Source organism: Lissotriton helveticus, chromosome 8 (genome assembly GCF_964261635.1).
Source record: "Lissotriton helveticus chromosome 8, aLisHel1.1, whole genome shotgun sequence".
Lineage (NCBI taxonomy): Eukaryota > Metazoa > Chordata > Amphibia > Caudata > Salamandridae > Lissotriton > Lissotriton helveticus.
In genome coordinates this window covers 1,444,772,315-1,444,793,051 of record NC_136069.1, presented here as the reverse complement: position 1 = coordinate 1,444,793,051, position 20,737 = coordinate 1,444,772,315, and positions in this window count along the sequence as shown.

Sequence of the window (20,737 nt, the reverse complement as noted above, 5' to 3'; positions counted from 1 at the left end):
AGGGCGGTTCTACCTCCATCAGCAAAGGACCCTCAAGATTCCAGCTTGGCCTGCACCACCATCCTCTGAAGCTCAGGGTCCTTTCACTTAAGATGGGCACCACCTGTCTTCAGGGCGGTACTACCTCCATCAGCCAGGAACCCTCAAGATCTGGGCTTGGCCTGCACCACCCTTCTTTGAAGCACAGGGTCTCTTCACTTAAGATGGGCCCCAGTGTCTTCAGGGTGGTACTACCATGCAGAAGTCCACCTCCAGCACCGAAGAGTACATTTATTAAACACACACACACAACTCAATACTATGCAACAAAATTTCAAATATGCATAAGCTGTTGGAATTACTTTGTGACACTGCATAACATTTCCACCCCTCCTGCAGGTGGTGTGGGTTCTAGTACCACCACTCCCATAGATGCTCACTCGGGGTTATGTGTCACCATGGCAGGTGTCCCCATTTTATATGCTTGTTGAGATAATGGGGTCACCACTGGGATGGTGCCAGTGGGCAAGGCCCGCACTCCAGGGTATGGACAACCTACTGCATTAGGGGGCAAGATGATGTGCATACATGGGAGTGGTGCTATTCGGCCTCACCCTCTTGTGGGAGGGGTGGTAATGTTATACAATGTCATGAAGCGATTCCAGGAGCTTATGTATATTTGTAAATTGTTGCATAGTATTGAGTATTGTGTTTGTGTGTGTAATAAATGTAATCTTACTTTTATAAAGCAACTAGCAGCCCATCCCGACGTTGTCCGGGTATGAAATATCAGGCAGCGTTTTAAATGGTGTAATGAGGACTTTTAAAAGCATGAAGTGGCACAATAGATAGTCATGTGTGTGCATATACTGTGTGCACCTCTGAGTAAGAAGTATTTGCAGATGTCTCTAGTGTGTATTTACTCCACTGACGTAGGTAACCGTGTGTGAAAGTGCAGTCATTTGTAAAGTTATTGTCCCCGCAGGCACGCTGAGTTGCGTCAGCCCCCGCTTGAGGGCCGGCTCCAGTTGTGGTTGATGTTGTGATTGTGGTGTAAAGTCGTTGATGCAGAGAGTTGAGTGGGTGAGAGCGCCCTGGAGACGATGCGCTGCTGTGAAAGTGCAGTCAGTTCAAAAGTTATGGTCCAAGCAGGCACGCTTAGTCGCGTCAGTCGCCGCCTGACCTGACACGCCCCCATCAGAGAGCACTCATGGCATTCGCCCCCAGTATGTCTGACACGCCCCCAGCACAACGCACACAGTGCATTCGCACACAGTATGTGTGAAACATCCCCAGCACAAGAGTCACGCTCACAAGCGAAGAGTTATTTACCATGCCTCCAGCTGAACGCAGAAGCCCAAGGAACGCATACGCCCAGGTGCGCTATTGGCACCATGATGTAGGAATGCGGCGCGATTGCTGCCGGCCGATTGCTGCGCCCATTGGCCATGCCCCTTGCTCCCGCGCCATTGCTGCGCCCATTGGCCTTGGCCACGCCCCCAGCACAACACACATGTTTGGTTTCCACACGCTGTCAAGGCACGCTTATTTTTGCGCGATACTGCCAGCCAATTGTTGTGCCCATTGGCCACACCCCTTGCTGATTGCCGCGCCCATTGGCCACGCCCCCAGCACACGCCCCCAGCCCAACGCACACGTTTGGTTTCCACACGCCCTCAAGGAAGGCTTTTTTTTGTCATACTGCCGCGCCCCGCCAAAGCCCACAAGGGACTACTTAGCTGGTAAGGTTATTTTACCTCTCAAATGTATTTATTTTATTTTATTTTATGTAGTTTGTAGAGCGCACAGCTACCCCCGAAGGGGTGTCCCGGCGCTAGAACCTGAATCTCCAAAGGAGAGGAGAGGAGCAAGAAGGGAAAACAGAGGAGTAGATCAGAGTCCAGAGAAGAGCCAAGTTTTGAGTCTGGCCCGGAAGATGGATTCGGAGGGACAGAATCTAAGATCGACTGGCAGAGCGTTCCACAGTTTTGCCGCAATAACACTGAACCCTCTGCCACCCATTCTGGAGAGTCTGAAACGGGGAGAGATCAGAAGGCGGAGGTCATTGGATCTCAAAGATCTGATAGAGCGGGATATTGAGACACGTTTTTTTAGGTAGTTTGGTCCGCGATCGTTGATAGCTCGGTAGGTCAGGGTGAGGGTCTTGAACTGAATACGGCTGGCCACTGGTAGCCAGTGCAGTTCCTTACGATATGCAGATACTGATTGACGGTAGGGAATATTGCCAATCAGTCTGGCCGCCGCATTCTGAACAATCTGAAGCCGGTCAATCAGGTATTGGGGGGCACCAGCATAAAGGCTATTAGCATAGTCCAGGTGGGACGTGATGAGGGCATGGGTAACTGTACGGCGGGAATCCAGAGGGAGATAGGGGAGTATCTTTTTGATCATGCGCAACTTCAGGAAGCAGGCAGAGGTCACTTTATTGACCTGAGTTTTGCATGAGAGGGAGTCGTCAAACTGGAAACCCAGGTTGCGGGCCGAGTGGACGGGAGAGGGAGCAGGATCAAGTGCCGTGGGCCACCACCATGAGGAGGGGATGGAATTTTTCTGGTTAAAAAACAGCACCTCTGTCTTGTCTGCATTGAGTCTTAGGTGGTTTTCAGACATCCAGCCACTGATGTTGTTGAGGCACAGGCGGAAGTTGGTGAACGCGGAGTCAGAGTGGTCTCTGAAGGAAAACACTAGCTGGGTATCATCAGCATAGGAGACCACCCTGACTCCGTAGGACTCCACCACGCCGGCAAGTGGGGCAAGATAGATGTTAAAAAACAGAGGGCTGAGGGCAGAGCCCTGTGGCACACCGCACAGCAAGGGTTTTTCCTCCGATTTAAAAGGCCGCAACAATACCCTCTGACTTCTTCCTGCAAGGAAGGACTCGATCCAGCTAAAGGCAGTGCCGCCAATGCCAATCTGTTTTAGTCGGTCAAGGAGGATGGGGTGGGAGACCGTATCAAATGCAGCGGACAGGTCGAGGAGGACAAGCATGGCCTCCTCGCCCCTGTCCACGCATTCCCGAATTGTCTCCGATACTTCCAGCAAAGCCGTCTCTGTGCTGTATCCCGCCCGAAATCCAGATTGTGAGTCGTGCAGTAGGGAGTTGCTTTCCAAATACTCCGTGAGTTACAACTGCACGGCTTTTTCCAAGACCTTTGCAGGTTTGGGGAGAAGGGAGATGGGGCGGTAGTTGGCGAAAACAGTGGGGTCAGCATCTGCCTTTTTTAGGATGGGGATCACCAAGGCCTCCTTCCAAGTGGTAGGGAAAAAGCCATGGTGCAGGGAGGCGTTCCAAATGGAGAGGAAGGAGCAGGCTAACGAGGGGGCCAGCTCTCCCATGAGTTTGGCAGGGACGGGGTCAGAGGGTGCACCAGATTTGCAGTGGATGAGTAGCCTGATAGCATCCTCCTGGGTGAGTTTATTGAAGGCGAAGAAGGACGGAGAAGCAGGGGGACTTGTGGAAGGAGGCCGGGATACTGGCCCTTTAGGGAAGGAGATACATAGCTTGTTGATTTTTTCAAGGAAGAAATCTGAAAGTCCCTCGCACAGGGTCTGACTAGCTGAATTCTGAGTGGCCCTGGCCGGAGGATTGATGAAGTCTTTGACGATGGTGAAGAGGGTTTTTGACGAGTTGTTGGCCTTGGCAATTTGAAGCGAGAAATGATCTTTCATGGTGATTTTTTTAAGTTTGAGAAATTTTTTCAAGGCAGCTTTGTAAGTAAGCTTAGCTTCAGGGTCATAGTTTAGTCTCCACTTCCGTTCGAGTGCCTTGCATCTGCTTTTTTCCACACGGAGGGAGGTGGAGAACCAGGGAGCGGAGGGGCGAGATCTAGTGGAGGCAATGATTTTCTGGGGAGCAATGTAGTCGATAGCATTGATGAGGGCAGTATTAAGCCTAGAGATATTTCCATCGATATCAGAGGATAGATAATCCGTCTGGAAGTGGAATACCGGGTCCAAGGTGGCGCATGTTACTTTGTGCCACTTCCTTCCCAGCTCCTTCCTGGGGGCAAGAGGGACAGATTTCCGGTCTAAGGCCAGAGAACAGGGGATAAGATAGTGGTCGGACCACGTAAGGGGGAGGGGAGGAGAGACCGTGATGGTGGAGAAATTGGCGAAAATAAGGTCTAAGGTGTGACCAGCCACATGAGTAGGACCGGTGACTAGTTGAGTGAGGTTCAGACTATCCATGATTTCCAGCAGATTGTTCGCCTTCACGCAGAGAGGGTTGTCTACGTGTAGGTTGAAGTCACCTAAAACTAGAAAACATTGATGTTTAAGGGATAGATCAGCCAGCTGGTGGGTGAGAGCAGTAAGAGAAAGGGAGGCGGCGGTAGGGGGGTTATAGACTAGAGAACCAGCCAGTATAACTGCCACAGAATCAGATACAGAGAAGTATAGGGCTTCAATTATACCAATGTTGGTAAGTTTGGTAGTGGTCAGCTGAAGATGAGATTTGAAGATGACGGCTAGTCCGCCTCCAGATTTACCCCCAGCCCGGTTAATGCATTTTATATCGTAGCCTGGTGGAATGGCCAGATAGATGTCCGGAGAGGAGGAATCAGTGATCCAGGTCTCAGTGAGAAATAAAATATCCCACTCGTCAGAGGAAATAGACATCCAGATGTCGTTAGCATGACGGGGGAGAGACCGGCAGTTGACCAAGCCAGCTTTCAGCATCCGGTGATTAGATGCGGGGAGCTGAGGCGTGGGATGAGAAAGCAGACGAGATAGGTAGGGCGGGAGAGTAAAATTGCATTGAGGGCAATGGAAAGGAGCGGATTCTAAATGGTTAGGGTTGCAGGGGGTAATGGCCGTGCAGTGGGAGGGATTAAGTAGATGAAGTTGGGAGTTGGTCCAGCATGTGCGGGCGGAGTCGGCGGAACAGACAGGGGGGCTGGCCCTGGGCTCGGTCCAGGCCCGGACGGGCCCAGACGGGCTTGCCTTTGGCGCGCCTTCGGCGCGCTGACGGCGCGCCCGCTGCGCCCGTCCGCTGCGCTTCCTAGCAAGGCACATAATTTATGCCTGTGGGGAAGGGCGTTACGGGGGCGTGGCCAGCTGAGGGGGCGTGTCTGAAGACGCGCCTCGCCCTCGGTAATGGCGATGACAGGAATCGGTGCAGCGCTAGAAGACGCTGTTCGTGACCAGGAGGTGAATAGTTTTTTTTTAAAAAGCAGAGTATTACACAAACAATCACAATTTTAAAAGATGTAGGCTCACTCCCGGCTTCCGCCTCAGGAGACTCGTAGATTCAGTGGTGTCGCGCTTTCCAGCTGCGCGCACTCTTATAGCCGGTTTAGGGGGCGTGGCCAGCTGAGGGGGCGTGTCTGAAGACGCGCCTCGCCCTCGGTAATGGCGATGACAGGAATCGGTGCAGCGCTAGAAGACGCTGTTCGTGACCAGGAGGTGAATAGGTTTTTTTTAAAAAGCAGAGTATTACACAAACAATCACAATTTTAAAAGATGTAGGCTCACTCCCGGCTTCCGCCTCAGGAGACTCGTAGATTCAGTGGTGTCGCGCTTTCCAGCTGCGCGCACTCTTATAGCCGGTTTAGGGGGCGTGGCCAGCTGAGGGGGCGTGTCTGAAGACGCGCCTCGCCCTCGGTAATGGCGATGACAGGAATCGGTGCAGCGCTAGAAGACGCTGTTCGTGACCAGGAGGTGAATAGGTTTTTTTTAAAAAGCAGAGTATTACACAAACAATCACAATTTTAAAAGATGTAGGCTCACTCCCGGCTTCCGCCTCAGGAGACTCGTAGATTCAGTGGTGTCGCGCTTTCCAGCTGCGCGCACTCTTATAGCCGGTTTAGGGGGCGTGGCCAGCTGAGGGGGCGTGTCTGAAGACGCGCCTCGCCCTCGGTAATGGCGATGACAGGAATCGGTGCAGCGCTAGAAGACGCTGTTCGTGACCAGGAGGTGAATAGGTTTTTTTTAAAAAGCAGAGTATTACACAAACAATCACAATTTTAAAAGATGTAGGCTCACTCCCGGCTTCCGCCTCAGGAGACTCGTAGATTCAGTGGTGTATATGGTGGGCATCTGTATAGCCTATGTCTTTCTGCTACAACTGCCCTTTCCAATGCTGTATTGGGTGTTGTGATTGGTGCTGTACTTCTTGAGCTTACCAACTCAAAGTTTTCAGCTCTCTCTTTATAATAGTAGTATAGAAGTACAGACTGGACAATCAATTATTAAGTGTTATTTCTGCATATTGGTAAATGGAGATTACTAGCCCACACCACCTCCCTTGAGTAAGCCTTAGTCTGCTCTGAAACACTACCCTCTGGGAGTCAGGCACTACAATGGGGTATTTGGTTCCCAGTGAAGGACAAATGTAGTCATGTTGTTTGTGAAGTCCTCACAGATACTGTCTCGTTTTCCAACAGAGATGTTCTGTGAAATGAAGGCCCGCATAGTTGATTTCCGTGCTGTATGTTTTTGTGAAGGAAGCTTACATTTCAGAGCGGGTGACCAGCATCCCTAACTTGCACATTCACTCGTCATGCTGCACTTGTTTTGTAGGAGAGATGACAAAGTACTTTCTTTCCATGCTGTATGTGGTTTATGAGAGGGTGGCCTGCACATTTGCTTTGCATTCAGTTCATTGTTTTGTGTGAGGGAGGCCTGCACAGCTCCTGCATCAGGTTTGAATTCCTCCTTCACATGCTGTCTCTGGTTTTATGGTGGTGTAAAGCATGCTTTGACTGTTTTGTGATGAGGGAGCTTGCCTCCTATGCCATGCCTGCCTTGATGCTGAATCTGCTCTCTGTGAGGGCATCTTTCTCTCCTTCCTCCGCTGTCGCTGTTTTGCATGTGCTGGATGCTCATTGTGTTATCATGTGTGCAGTGCCTTCTGTATAAGTGACTGAAACTTGCTTTGCTGCTGCCTCTGCTGTGCCCGTTCTTTGGAAGAACAATCTCCTCTTTTACTTCTTCTGCTTTTGGATCTTACTGCAGGTTATCTCCTCAATTCTAACCCAGGGAGCACTTAAGTAGACGCCTTAGATGACGTAGTGTTCAGGGCCTGAAGTGGAGGTTGAAGGGAAGAGTTGTGTGAGTGAGAATCAACAAATGAGAGAGAAAGTATGACTGCTATGAAAGGTAAGAAGTGGATAAGGGAGGACAACTAAAAGGGATATGATTAGGAGAAAGATAACTAAAGGGAAAGAGAGAAAATGTGAAGGAGACGAGCAGAGAAGGAAAAAGTAGAGAACACCGTTAATGGGAAGAGAAAGGATAGATTGACTGAGGAAGAGCAAGGTGGAGAATGTGAAAAGAGATTCAAATTAGAAGTATGAAAGAGGTGCCAAGAGAGTGTAGTCACGAAAGAACAGGAGAAAGAGCTAGCAGTAGAGAGTTAGTGAGCAAAAGCAGCATACGACGGTGAAAGGGGATCCATAGAGATGTAACAGGATTAGTAGGGAGAGGGAAGAGAGATGTAAAAATGATGGGGACAGCTGTGAGGCATGCAAATATAAAAAGAGAGGACGAAACATGAACTTGAGATCGTTGAACTGGAAATTCTGGGGAAGATATCCAATTATTTACATTTAAATGTTTACATATTGTTCCAAGTAACGTAACTGTGTTCAGGGGCGGCTCTAGGCTCATGGCGGCCCTGGGCAGGGAGCGTAGGTAGGGGGCCCCGGAAGAGGGGGTCCGGGCGGAGCGCGGAGGCCAGTGAAGGGGGGGGGGTCAGGGTGTTTGGAAGTGGAACAGAGCCGGAGGCCTCCAAATCCCTGCCAGGGGCCGCCACGCAAATATGTATCCATCCTCAGAGGATTATTATATTCAGGATATATATATTGATGTGGTGGCCCCTGGGGTTTGGTGGCCCTGTGCAGGTGAACAGCTTGCACATGCCTAAGGCCGCCCCTGCTATGTTTACTGTACAGTGCTCTATAAAACACTTGGTGAGAATTACGCTATGGAAAAGCACTGTAAATAAATGAATGCATTGTTCTACTTTCAAGCACTGTAAATAGAAAGCACTACTGTTACCCACTTTTATGGTTGTCACTTACCTTGGAAGATTGGAAGGCTGAGTTGGCATTGTTAGAATGCAAGCCAGTGAATTAATTACCTTCTTTTGCATTGACCCTTAAGCACGACCTGTAAAACCTAGGGACTGCTAACTTATTCTTTAGTTAAACTGTGTTGAAAATATCTGTATTTTGCATAATTTTTCTCCATATTTCTTTAGTGTATGGACCAGTTTCAAGACACTTGCAAACTGTCTGTCTGATTGGCTTTAAATATGAGGATGGTTAGCAATTATGCTCCAACTGGTTCAACCGCAAACAGAATCGCACCCTTGGCATTCTCAGTATAGGCGCCATATACATTTCTCTCCCTGGAATGCACAGATTTAATGAAAGGGGACATGGGCTTTGTATTCAATCTCATTGTCTGCTTAGCCACTAAACCATACATTAGGGTTGAACTCGCCATTTTACTGCTCTGGCACTTCCCTAGTGGGTTACAGATAGGATCAGCCTTCAGAGCAGGATGGACTACTATTGTCCCAATGTTCTAGTGGGCTCCTGAAGTGGAGATCTGTTTTGATCATTTTTGCCTGGGGTGATTTTGGTTTTCAGTCCTGCCATGGTCATTTCAATTACCGTAGCGGCTGCTACTGAACAGGGGTGGTGGAGTTGGGGGCAGCAGAGGGGGGAATACAAAATAAAATAAAATGACTTACCTGGGTGCTGTTGGCTGCCTCCTCTCCTCCGTCAGCTTCTCTTTGGCACCACCAGAAACACACAGCCTCCCAGAATACCCCTGCCCAATCACAATGTGCAAAGAAGCTTTGTGATTAGTCTGAGCACCGTGGTTCAGAGCCTAGACGGGGACAGGGAGGCTGAGCATGTTCTCCACCAGGCTGGGTAATGTAGCCTGGAGGGGAGCATGTAAAGTGCGCAGGACTGTTTGGCCGGCCAAAGAGGTCCGTCCAAACCGTCATGCAAACTATAGAGTGTGCTTAACACTACGCTCCCTTGCCCCTGCTCTGGCCAGTCCAGCCCCACCCAACCGCAGCTAAGCAGGAAGGAAAACTAAAATGATAATAACATTAGTTATTATCATTTTCGTTTTCCTTTTTAAACTGCACACAGAGCAGTGGGGAGACGCCACTGTTCAATAAGTCTATGTACATTAAAAAGTGTTACATTAAAGGTACTTCCCCAGGTGACATTTCCTCTCTGAAAAGACAAAATACACCCAAGTCCCCGCACAGGTGAAGAAAGGATACAGTATCTGCTGCTACTGAAGGGTGGTGATGGAGCTGGGGGAGCTGAGGGGGGAATAAAATAAATAAATAAAATGACTAACCTGGGTGCTGCCGGACGCCGCCTCTCCTCTATTGTCTGCGCCGATCTGCAACAGGTAGCACACAGCCTCCCAGAATACTCTGGCCATTGGTCTGAGCGCCATGGTTTGGCCCTCAGACGGAGACAGGGAGGCTGTGCATGTTCACCACCAGGCTGTGTAATACAAATGGAGCCAAACCGTCCTGCACATATTAGAGTGTGCTTAACACTCCTCCCCCTGGCCCCTGCACTGGCCAGCCCAGCCCTACCCGCTCCGCCCGCACCTAAGCAGGAAAGAAAACCTAAGTGATCAGTGGGGCGATGCTCCTCCGCCTTAGCAGAGGAGCCGCCGCTGGAAGGTTATTTAGATTATTAATCACAGGTTGAAGGTAAGAATACTGGCATTTTCATCTTCACTTCTTTGTGAATACAGTTTACTTGCATTTTTACATCTCATACAAAGTGGCTTCCTGCTGATCTCTTTGATAAATGGTGCTCATAGTTTCCCCTAACTCCCATTCTGCAAATAAGCAATGACAAAGCTGGTTTTCACTGTATCTATAATGCAGAAAACCTTACTGTTATTGTGGGGGGTAGGAAATAACAACTTACAAATAACGGGTGGAAGGGTGAGGACATGTGGGCACCCTCTATGTACCTTGCAGGGGGATCCCCAATGTTTCTTTACAGTGCATCAACATTATTTAGGCACTGTAATATTTTCTCTTCTAGCAAGACCTAATGTAATAAGGCCCCTATGCTTAATAAGTTGGGTATTGCTGATCTGCTGCAGGTAATCACTAATTCCCATTAGTACATCTTTCAATTCTCATTATTTCACGTTTTTGCATCAAATCCTTACTATAGCAATAACAGTGGCCGAATGCAGCATTTTTTTTAAATTATTATTATTTTAATTTATGAGGGTAAATACCTTCTAACTACTTCTCCTTAGCCTCCAAAGCTTTAAGTGGGAGATCTGAGGGCACATGCTTGTCAAAGTGAGTGCAAGATTTAAAATTAACCTCTCCCAGTGTAACCCCAATGAAGAACTTTGGAGAAATGTTGTGAGATCATTTCCTGTTTACACTAGGGATCACATATTTTTTTAAAGGCTTATAATTAGTAGATAGTTATGGCAATGTCCTTTTATAGGCAGCAAATGCATTTGCATTGACAATCGTTAATTGAATGTTCATTATTCCTGAAATACATTCTTAAAATCTTCCTTCAATAGTATTGTTAGGCTATCCTTTCCAACTAAATGAAAGAAAATAATGCAATTGTTTTTATAAACTAACACACACGCGCGCACGCACACACCCCCCCTCCACACACACATATACACCCATTTATATATATATATATATATTTGTTTCGTTTGATTCTAAACTGATAAACTATATAAAAAAAAAATGAAATAAGCTAACATAAGAATTTCTATCATAAGCGATTTTCGTTTTTCGTACCAGGCAAAGAAAGGTGCCTCTATGCATGCAACTGAAAGCTTAATTAAAAAATAGAGCTCGCCAGGCGGGATATTGTTTCCTCAGTCTAATCATAAGACTTTCATTTTTCATTTTGCTAAGTACAATGCCGCTGACCTTTTGGATTGCTCGCTCTCAGTGTCACCGAGATCCCTCTTATTAAATATCATGCAGTGAAATCAGAGATAACAGAGGGCACTCGATGATGCTCGGATTGCATTGCCTCAATTAGCAATGGACTTGCATTCTGCACTGCACCCATATGCTGACAACAGAAATGAGTGACCTTTTTCAAAGTCAGAAACATCATCTCGCATAGATTATAAAAGTAAAGAATGGCAGCCTCGTTATTAAAATGAAGATGGCCCACGCAAGTACAAATTTTCCAAACCATTTTTTATCATGTATGCGAAAATAAACATCAGAGAACATTAAGATTAAATATGTGTGTATTTTTTTAAATAATATGTCCTTTAAGGTTATATTGCCATCTAAAAAGACTTAAATTGTGTTTTTAAAGCAGATATGCATTGTCTATGTATTGTAAGAGGACATTTAGCATCCGATTGAGAAATCTAATAGGGGTGCATACCAGTGTATCTTTGACGAATCATTTTTCATTTTGGGAATCATGCACCCACTCTAACAGACTCAAAACAGAGTCACTGAAAAACGTCCCCTACTTTCTAAGCACTTATCCAATTCCATGTATTTTTCCGGGAGTGAATAATGTCTTTTTTTGTTTTGCAGTTTTATATAGCGCTGTAATGTTGTGAGATAGGACGGGCACTAGGACCGGCCCAGCCCATGTGATGTGGGAAGGGCACAGGGAGGAGAATGAGGAGGGGTCAGAAGGAACGGGGAGTAGCAGTAACAGTAAGGAGGCAGAAGTGTGTACGAATAAAGCTCCCACCAAATTATCTGCTGCGTTGGTGTCGTTTGTTCCGGCCTAACAACACTACATCTGGGGACGACGTTGGCCTTGGACCCTGGCTGTGAGTGATTGGTGCCAGGGTGTCCCGCTGAGCGCTTCGCTGTCCTGGAGCTACTGCGTTGATCTTTTATCCAGGAGCCACCCTGGTCCGTGTCTGCTGCTCCTGCCCTGATGGCCTAGTGAGTGCTCCGCTGCCCCGGAGCTCTTCTGCGGCATCGCGACTTGGGAGCCCACCCCAGTCGTGTGTGCCTCCTGCCATCCTGCTTGCAATGACGCGACCCGGGAGTCCACCCCGGTCGCGTGTGCCTCCTGCCATCCGGATTGCCGCGACCCGGGAGCCCACCCTGGTCGCGTATGCCTTCTGTCATCCAGATTGTGAATTGCGACCAAGAGCCCTCTCTGGTTGAGTGTGACCCCTGCTGTGCTGTCTGCTGATCACGTTCAGGAGCCCACTCCGATTGTGCAGGATTTGGCCTGCATGGTGCCCGTGTTGCCGCCCTGTGACCGCAAATGTTTCCTGGGGCCCTGCAGGATATGTGGTGTGGACTAAGCAGCTGGTTCTCAACATTCCGGTGAGTGTCCGGTGTCAGCCTGTTCCCGCGTTGCCAGCACTCCAGTTCTGGACTGTAATCTTGCAAGGAGCGAGATTTTCCCCGGCGGCCATTGTGAAGTCAGGCGCTTCCACCAATCCCCTGTGAGGAGGGTACGGTGGCCATATTTAAATCAGGCCAGTGTTGAAAACCAGTATAAACACCACTAAAGTAGTTTTGCATACTTTGCCTGCATATAAAGACTAAAAGGAAAAAAGAGGAGTAGGTTACACAGTTTGCTGCAGCCATTTGACGATCTTTCTGGTTCATATTGCCAGATCCACGTTTCTCTTAATTGTTGGGACCAATGGATTATGAAGCCTCTTGCTGCTGCTTCTACATATTTCTCCAAATATTGCCATCATAAAATTCACCTCATCCACACCAAGTGATAAGGAGTTGCACAGTTTACAGTAGTCAGACACCTTTTTGCTCATCAGTTACACATGTGCGCACTGCCCATCCATACGCCATGTCTGGGTCTCCATCGTCGAGACAGCGTCTTGCCTCCACTGGTGTCAACATCAGGCTGGAGTCTCCTACATCAACATCCCAGACAGGAGGCCACAGTCTCTCCATGATCGGAGTCCCATTTCTGCGCCCGCCGGAACCCCTAGTCTTTATCTCTGGGGGTGGCATGGGCCTTCGCTGGCAAGAATGGCTGGAAGATTATGAGGACTTCATGAAAGGTTCCCATGTGACGGATGAGAGTCAGCAGCTCATTGCCCCACGCAATTTAGCTGGGAAAGAGGTTGGTCAGATTATAAAGGAACTTCTGATTGAGAATGCGTTGTCTTACACAGATGTGCGTGATGCTCTAAACAGGAAATTTCTTCACAAGAAGAACATCGATTATGAAAGGCACACATTCAATCTGGCATCCCAAGAAAAGAAAAGGACGTTTGGCTCGTTACTGTGAGTTTGATTCTTTCACGACGGAAGACGCTCTTTGTCTACGAATCATGGAAGGATGCCAGTCTGAGTCATTACGATGACGCTTATTAAAGAAAAGTTACTCTCTTGACGAGATTGCAGAAATGATGCAAGTTCACGATCAGGAGTAAGAACATGCAAAGCGGATTGAAGCTGGAAGAAGCGAAAAACGAGAACAGGCATTCTGGCTCCAATCTCATGCCACAGACAGGCACTTCCCTGCAAAACAACGATCCTCAAGATCCAAAACTCAGTCTCACCGTACAAATCGTCGTCGCAGTCACAGTGGGACTAATAAACTACGGGAGCGCCAACTTAAATGCTATCGCTGTGGATATGACTTTCCTCACACGGACAGTTGCCCTGCGCTAGGACAAAGATGTAGGAAGTGTGGCAGGGACAATGATTTTGAGAATGTATGCAAAGCACCTCGCAAAGACACTCACAGAGATAATTATAGACAGTCCAAAACTCGCCATCATGCCAAGGCGTTGTGGGACCGCAGAGATCCGTCCACTGGCTCTTCAAGATCCAGGCTTCATTCTAATGGCGCATACAAATCACGACGGTCACAATCTTAAGTGTCGAGATCACCATCACCAGTATCTCAAGACAGTGATGAATATGTCAGTGGTGAATATGTATGCATGGTCGCAGATCCGGATAGGCTGAAGAAATACCCGCGGCGCCATCTACAAATGGATAAACACATGGCTAAATTTGTATTGGACAGTGGGGCATCCCTCAATTATATCTCAGTGGCAAAATACAATAAAATGGATCCACAAACACACTTGCACAAAGCTGCCTTGCGAGTATACAAATGGATGTAAAAAAAACCTTTACCGTGCCTCGGACAATTCCAGACTCACCTTACATACAAGGTTAGGACCATTCTAGCACGCATTTATGTCATTGATGGGCCTGAAGCAGATTGTCTTCTTAGCCTGCCCACGGCGGAACGACTTCGGTTAGTAGAAATATTGTACCGAGTTAATGATGAACCGGACATAGTTCACAAATTTCCAGAATTATTCACTGGGCTCGGAAAAATAGCTCACTGTCAAGTTTATTTGCATATAAATGAACATGTGCTACCCGTAGCACAACCCCTGTTTTTCCTATATAACCCGTAGCACAACATCACAGGAAACTTCTATTTCATCTTCAACAGTCCATAGAGGAAGAACTGCAAGATCTTCTACAGGCTGACATCATTGAGAAAACACGCCACGTTAAACGTAGAAGCTGGGAACCGGGACTCTATACCTCAGCGATCCCTCTCTGTAACGTGAGACAGAGAAGAAACAGGGCCGTGTCCCGAACCATTGAAAGACGAGCAGCTTTCATGGCAATTCTCCCGGCCTGCCTTGATAATTATATCACCCCCTCACAGCCATAAATATAGGTGATACCCTGGCTTATCACGAGATCAACGAGACGTTTTTAAACGCTCTGTGGTTGGCGATGTTATTTTATACCTACTAGATACAACATTTTCGATCTTTCTAAAGGTCAGATAATTCGACCCGGTGTACTGTGTTACACCTCCGCAGATTGATTGATTTAATTTGGGAACTTTTATAACTCTGACAACTGTACACAAAAAGGGAAAAATATGTTAATGACCCCCTGATCACGACAGATATTGAACAAAGTCTTGAGAAAGGTGTACAGAATCTGAAAAATCCACCGAAACGCGTTGACGCTTTCTTGTCATGTATAATTCAAGACTCTGTCATCGTTGTTGATATACTTGTTATTTGCGCACCCGACATCGATGTTAGACAACAGGAGTTCGAATATACGATTAGTATTGCACAATTTCTATGTCTTACTGTTTCTGTCCTATGTGTTCCAATTATGCGGGTCGTAATTGAATGTTATTTTTAGTTATGAAATGTTGTCATTCAAATTTTAGTATTGTCTTTGTTAAGTACCACATGAATTTTATTGTATGTATACATAATAAATTGTAAATTTTTTTACTGATTAGGTTGTTGATTTGTTATATACCTTTTTAATTTAAGTGTGGATAGCTCATGTTATTTCATATACAGTTCAGTTCAAGGGAACGTTATTGTTACTTGATCATTGAGAAAACATCAGGACTCACTCTCTGGGTGTCTCCAGTGGTTGTAGTACCGAAAAAAGACTCCACTGGCAATGTTGATATGAGAGCACCCAATACAGCCATCGAGAGAGAGAGAGACACCCAGGACCGCATATCAGTGACATGATTGCGTCTCTCAATGTGGAGAAAATATTTTCCAAACTAAACCTCAACAAAGGCTATCATCAGCTTGAACTTCGCGAAAAATCGAGATATATCACCACATTCTTGACTCACCAACGACCATTCAGGTACAAACGGCTTGGTTTTGGGGTCTCGTCTGCTGCTGAGATTTTTCAAGAGGCCATCAGAAGGGTAATCCATCACATTCCCAACACTCTCAATTACAGTGATGACATTCTTGTGTATGGAGCAATGATACAAGAACATGACATAGCGTTGGACCGGGTGTTTCACGCTCTTTTGGACGCCAACCTCACATAAAATAAAGACAAATGCGAATTTCACAAATCCACATTGAAATTCTTTGGACACATTTTCTCAGGCGCAGGCATGAGACCTGATCCAGAAAAGATCGCAGCATTGAACGATACTCCCAGACCTTGAGATGCTGGTGACGTGCGATTGTTTCTCGGCATGGCAAGCTACTGTGCACGTTATATCAAGGATTACGCCACTATCAGTTACCCTCTAAGAAAGCTGACCAAACAAGGTCACCCACTCCAGTGGACCACGAGATGTGATCAAGCCTTCCACTCGATCAAAGCTTGTGTTGAGTCTGCCAATAACCTTGCCTATTTCAACCCGAGGCGAAAAACTGAAATCACGGTGGATGCAAGTCCCGTAAGACTTGGAGCTATACTAGCTCAATATGACAGATCGGGTGATCAACGCTACATCGTAGCATATGCTAACCGGAGTCTAACTGATACAGAGAGAGCATGTCCTCAACCCGAGCTTGGCGGTAGTTTGGGCCTGTGAACATTTTCACATTTTCATCTATGGCAAGCACTGTACACTAATCACAGATCACCAAGTCCTGTTAACCATCTTTGGAAATCCCCAAGCTAAAATGCCACCCAGGATAGAGCGTTGGGGCATCCGTCTTCAAGAGTATACTTATACCATCGTTCAGAAACCTGGAAAAGCTGCAAATCCTGCGGACTACATGTCCAGACATCCTAAGTGAACATCCAAATCAAATCCGTCAGTAGCAGAGGAATAAATTCACTTTGTAGTGGCTCAAGCCAAACCACCCGCAGTCCCTCTAGAGGCCATTCTTGAAGCCACAAACGAGGATATCACCCTACAAAATGTCAAACATCTTATTCAGACAAATAGCTGGAGACATCTGGAAGAGCCTGGACAGAGCATACAAATAGACAATCATGAACTGTCTTCTTTCAGACATGTGAAGGATGAATTGTCCATCACCTCAGATGGTCTGTTACTACGAGACAAGCGAATCATCATTCCGAAACAGCTGCGCAAGAAGTTATCAATTTGGCATATGAAGGGCACAGAGGTATCGCAGCTACGAAGAGAGCGTTGCGTGAGCGGGTCTGGTTTCTTATGCTTGATCAAATGGTTAAACTCACACTAAAAGATTGCCCACAGTGTCAGCTCGTTAGTCGAGAGGATCCTCCTACGCCCTTACAAATGTCAGAACTACCAGACGGAGTATGGCAACATGTTGCAGTAGACTTCTTTGGCTCGATGCAATCTGGCAAATACATCTTAGTCATAAAAGATGAGTACTCACGGTTCCCAATTGTACATCTCATGCATTTCGTCAACTAAAGCCGCCATCACCATACCTGTGTTGGATGAAGTCTTCGCAGCATAGGGCATACCGAAGGTGTTTAAAACAGATAATGGCCCGCCCTTCAATGGACAAGACTTTGCTGCTTTTGCCAGTCATTTAAATTTTAGGCACCGGAAGACCACTCCACTGTGGCTGCAAAGTGTGATGTTCAAGTGGCCTTAAATGAGGTGTTACGAGCATATCGAACCACACCACATACAACCACAGACCGATGTCCAGCAACCTTAATGTTGGAACGCACAGTGCGCACAAGAATGCCATCCTGGGAAGACATAACTAGCAGTACTCATCGATATTCTGATTGTGAAGGATTAGTTGCAAGAGACCAACTGAAAAAGGAGAAGATGAAAGGGTATGTGGACAGTTGGAGGAAAGCTGCACAGTCATCCATTCAGGAAGGAGATTGGGTGCTGGTATGGCAGGAACAATCAAGAAAAGCTGACTGTCGATATCATGCATGCCCACTGCTGGTGACCAAACAAAAAGGAACTATGGTTACAGCTGAATCAGAGGATAAAAGAATCATAAGGAATGTGTCGCATTTTCAGAAATGCACGCCCACTGTTATAGAAAAGTTGGTTGTGCCTGAGATTGCATTGAAAGAGACTGCACCGGTGATAGGAAGTGAGCATCGGCCTTCCACGTTTTCAGGTGAAGGGGAGATGGCGATCCAAGAGGTGACTCCCCGACCTCAACGAATTCATCGAATACCTGTTCGTCTCATTGAAGAACTGTAACTATGATGTTTTCTTTTTCTGTTGTTTAGCTTGATATGGACAGACATCTCATGGGTGTTTTCAAATTGTGTAAGAACGGGGGTGATGTAATGTTGTGAGATAGGACGGGCACTAGGACTGGCCCAGCCCATGTGATGTGGGAATGGCACAGGGAGGGGAATGAGGAGGGGTCAGAAGGAACAGTGAGGAGCAGGAAAAGTAAGGAGGCAGAAGTGTGTACGAATAAAGCTCCCACCAAACTACCTGCTGCGTTGGTGTTGTTTGTTCCGGCCTAACAACACTACAAGTGCACACTCGACCCGAAAATAACAGGGCGCTTTACCTGAATCCCAGTTGCATTACAGACAGACACTTTCATTTTTAGAGACTGAGAGATTAAGTGATTTTCCCAGAAACACAGGATGTTTGAGCCTCTTACCAGCCTCAAACCTGTTTCCGCAGCTTCAAAGTCGGGCGTGCTATTCGTTAAGCCACACCAGCTCAAATGGACAATCTACCTGACCCAGGGAGCCTTTTCAACATATACCTGTGTCAAACCTACTCATTATAAAAGACCTCATCAATTTAGTCTGTTCTGAGAAGCATGCAGTGGAAACTCAGGGCCTGCTAACTGAGTAGGAATGCCATATCCTTGGACGTATTTTGAGGATCAGTCAGCCATCATGATCACCTTGATACAAGATCATCCAAAAAAGCAAAATATGTTAGAAACTGGCAGGTGGTAATTCTTTACAATCCATCAGTGAGCTTGATGAGAGTTCTACACCCGAACTTCTTTTCCTTTGAATGCATGACCACATGTTCTAAAATGAACCTGAATTTCTTCTTTATTCTACCTTTAATTAGATTTGACTCATTGCTATATGAGACCGACCCGTTTGATTCTTTCTAATTGGACACATTATGAATGCCTCTTTATATTGCACTGCCATTTTTGTCCGATATCTTCACCCCCACTGGTAGCACTGCAGCTTGGGTCACATTTTTTTCCCGAGTATAAGGCCAGACACAGACTATCAACTGAAGTTTCTACTCAATGAGGGGCAGATGTACAATAAAATGTCAGAGCATGAAGCTGCGCTAAATTTGGCTGCACCGAGTTCTGACATTTTCAAAACACGGGGATGCGCCGTATTTACAACAATACGTCGCACACCTGTGTTTTCCCGAGTGCTGGTGCAAAAATTAGCTGCCTAGTGCCAACGCAGGCATCCTTGCACCATAGTGCAAGTGTGCCTGTGTTGCAGGGAACGATTGTTTATGTGCAGAAAGGCCTCCCTTCCTGCACATAAACAATCCATTACGGCTATTTGGTACTTCTACGTGTGATGCATTCTACAGCACACATAGAAGCAGTACATTCATTATTTCATGATTGTTTATGTGCAGGAAGGGACACTTTCCAAGGGATGGCCTTTAGCTCATTCTATGTAGAATGCAGCACACATAAAAAAAGCAAAAATGAGAAAAAAAGCATTTCTCCTTGCGCACCATTCGAACGCCTGCTTTTGCATGGTGTTAGTTTGTGGCACTACCACAGGTTTACAGCTCCTTGTAAATCTGGGGCAATGTCAAAAAGCAATGGGTGTTGCAGTGGAACAGCAACAGAAACACCCATTGCATGCCCCTTTCATGCAGATACCTATGTGAAAGGGTAACATATTTAGAAAGCGGCGTTAAGCCACAAAAATTGTCTTAATGCCAATTTGAAAATATGGTGCAGAGCTTACCACCACCAGAGGGCCAAAAAAAGTGATGCTACGTTGTCTCTAGGGGATTGCACATTTGCCCCTGAGTCTCAAATCACTGTAGCTAATATGGATCCAAATAGCCTAAGCTCTAGGGACTACTTGTTGTCACTGGTGAGCCGTAATGCTTGTAAGATTAACTACCCCCCCCAATCTTTCCAAGAGCGTGACCAAGCGCATCTAGCATAATCTTCTAAAATGAAACTCAGAAACACTCATATTTGATGCTTATTATTGTGCTAATAAAGAGCAGTGGGGACAGGTCTGATCTTTTTCAACAAAAGAAGAGCACAATGGAGGAGAACTATCGCTACAACCCAACAGATGAATTTATCTAGGAAAACTCCACACAGGCGATGTATCACCATAACTCCTTCCGCAGATTTCAATGCAGGGACAATTATCTCCCTATACAACAATGCAAACGGTCTCATCCAATCTTCTGATCGCAATCTAAAGAGGTTCGACAAAACCTTCATGATGCTTAACAATGCCCATATCTCCTCTTATAGTCAAGGTATCACAGACCACTCAGGAACTAAAATTCAGGCCTCCTCCCCTCCCACCTCCATCTGATCTACTATGCCATCTCCTACCCCCGTAATTCTTAGTATCACAGAAACTTGCACTGTTGGACCCTCTCCTACTGATGATCACTATTCTTCAACTCCCCACTTATTGAAATGGTACATGACTGCTGATCTTAGAAGATCTAGACATGATAATCACTGCCCGATTTTAGTTAATAGCCCAGCCCGATGATTAGACCGAAGGCAATACTCTTACCCGCGCCATTCTCAAACTCTCCTGAGCTGATTGCCCTACAACAGAGGTTGCCTATCGATGCCACATCTATTAAGATGCCGCCTAGTCTTCTCTATAACATCTCACCCAGTAGTTTCTCCCCTTCACATCCTCTTCCGGCTTCTCATTTACACAATACTGATGAGCACACACTCCAGAGAGCACACACACTCCTGTCGCTGCTAGCCCACACTATATCTCCATCCACAAGGATAGACCCTCTTCCCTTGAGGACAAACTTACTGACCTCCAGTTAGTTAAAGCCAATCTCCAGAACCATATACACATCACCTCTAAGCT